A 2,500-nucleotide genomic window follows, 5' to 3' on the forward strand; every position below is an offset into this window, starting at 1 on the left:
CACTGTGTATATATGGAGAGATTATATTCTTGTTGTTAAGTCATAGGTAGGAAATTAGGTTTGATCCAGCGCCATGGATCAAGAGCCTTTGGTATCATAAAGGTACTGCACTTGAGTTACTCCTTTCTTCCTTCCCTTCCTGAATCCCATCCTCCCTGATTCCCTCCTTTCCTGATTCACTTCCTGATTCACTCCATCCTCGAATCACTTCCTACCTATTCCCTTTTTCCTTGATTCTTTTTCTCCCTGATTGTCTTCCTCTCTGATTCCCTTCCTCCCTGATTCCCTTTCCCCCTGATTTCCTTCTTCCTTGATTTACTTCCTCCCTGATTCCCTTCCTCCCTGATTACCTTCGTCCCTGATTCCCTTCGTCCCTGATTCCCTCCCTCCCAGTTTTCTCTCCCTCCTTCACCTCCTCCCTGCCACCACTAACCAATCAGCAGTCAGGGTTCTAACAAGCCTCACGCCTCATTCCCTTTGATCGTTCCTCTAACACCACAACGACAGCACTTAGAAAGACTAATTAGGAAGGTTGACCTGTGCTTCCTGTGCCGATGGCCCGGTCAGTAGACTGAGTCTCACTCTACGTTGTTTACACCTAATTGGTCACTTAATTAATCCCTCATTTATAAGTTTCAATCTGCTTATTGCTGTTTTCAAATATGTCTTTATTATTATTATTATTATTATTATTATTATTATTATTATTATTATTATTATTATTATTATTATTATTATTATTATTATTATTATTATTATTATTTTTATTATTATTAATATTATTATTATTATTATTATTATTATTATTATTATTATTATTATTATTATTATTATTATTATTATTATTATTATTATTATTGCTGTTATTATTAGTAGTGTTATTGTTATTGTTTAGGTGTTATTTTATTAGTAGTCGTAGTAATTGTAGCAATAGTGGTAATAGCAGTAGTAGTGGTGCTAATAGCATCAGTAGTGGTGGTGTTAATAGCAGCAGTAGTAGTAGTGGTGCTAATAGCAGCAGTAGTAGTAGTGGTAATAGCAATACTAGTAGTAGTAGTGGTAATAGTAGCAGTAGTAGCGGTGGTAATAACAGTAGTAGTAGTGGTGGTAATAACAGTAGCAGTAGTGGTGGTAATAACAGTAGTAGTAGTGGTGGTAATAACAGTAGTAGTAGCGGTGGTAATAACAGTAGTAGTAGTGGTGGTAATAACAGTAGCAGTAGTGGTGGTAATAACAGTAGTAGTAGTGGTGGTAATAACAGTAGTAGTAGTGGTGGTAATAACAGTATTAGCAGTGGAGGTAATAACAGTAGTAGCAGTGGTGGTAATAACAGTAGTAGTAGTGGTGGTAATAACAGTATTAGCAGTGGAGGTAATAACAGTAGTAGCAGTGGTGGTAATAACAGTAGTAGCAGTGGTGGTAATAACAGTAGTAGCAGTGGTGGTAATAACAGTAGTAGCAGTGGTGGTAATAACAGTAGTAGTAGTGGTGGTAATAACAGTAGTAGCAGTGGTGGTAATAACAGTAGTAGTAGTGGTGGTAATAACAGTAGTAGCAGTGGTGGTAATAACAGTAGTAGTAGTGGTGGTAATAACAGTAGTAGCAGTGGTGGTAATAACAGTAGTAGCAGTGGTGGTAATAACAGTAGTAGTAGTAGTGGTGGTAATAACAGTAGTAGCAGTGGTGGTAATAACAGTAGTAGCAGTGGTGGTAATAACAGTAGTAGTAGTGGTGGTAATAACAGTAGTAGTAGTGGTGGTAATAACAGTAGTAGTAGTGGTGGTAATAACAGTAGTAGCAGTGGTGGTAATAACAGTAGTAGTAGTGGTGGTAATAACAGTAGTAGTAGTGGTGGTAATAACAGTAGTAGTAGTGGTGGTAATAACAGTAGTAGTAGTGGTGGTAATAACAGTAGTAGCAGTGGTGGTAATAACAGTAGTAGCAGTGGTGGTAATAACAGTAGTAGCAGTGGTGGTAATAACAGTAGTAGCAGTGGTGGTAATAACAGTAGTAGCAGTGGTGGTAATAACAGTAGTAGCAGTGGTGGTAATAACAGTAGTAGCAGTGGTGGTAATAACAGTAGTAGCAGTGGTGGTAATAACAGTAGTAGTAGTGGTGGTAATAACAGTAGTAGCAGTGGTGGTAATAACAGTAGTAGCAGTGGTGGTAATAACAGTAGTAGCAGTGGTGGTAATAACAGTAGTAGCAGTGGTGGTAATAACAGTAGTAGTAGTGGTGGTAATAACAGTAGTAGCAGTGGTGGTAATAACAGTAGTAGTAGTGGTGGTAATAACAGTAGTAGCAGTGGTGGTAATAACAGTAGTAGTAGTGGTGGTAATAACAGTAGTAGCAGTGGTGGTAATAACAGTAGTAGCAGTGGTGGTAATAACAGTAGTAGTAGTGGTGGTAATAACAGTAGTAGCAGTGGTGGTAATAACAGTAGTAGCAGTGGTGGTAATAACAGTAGTAGCAGTGGTGGTAATAACAGTAGTAGTAGTGG

Source organism: Cherax quadricarinatus, chromosome 42, assembly GCF_038502225.1.
Source record: "Cherax quadricarinatus isolate ZL_2023a chromosome 42, ASM3850222v1, whole genome shotgun sequence".
Classification (NCBI taxonomy): domain Eukaryota; kingdom Metazoa; phylum Arthropoda; class Malacostraca; order Decapoda; family Parastacidae; genus Cherax; species Cherax quadricarinatus.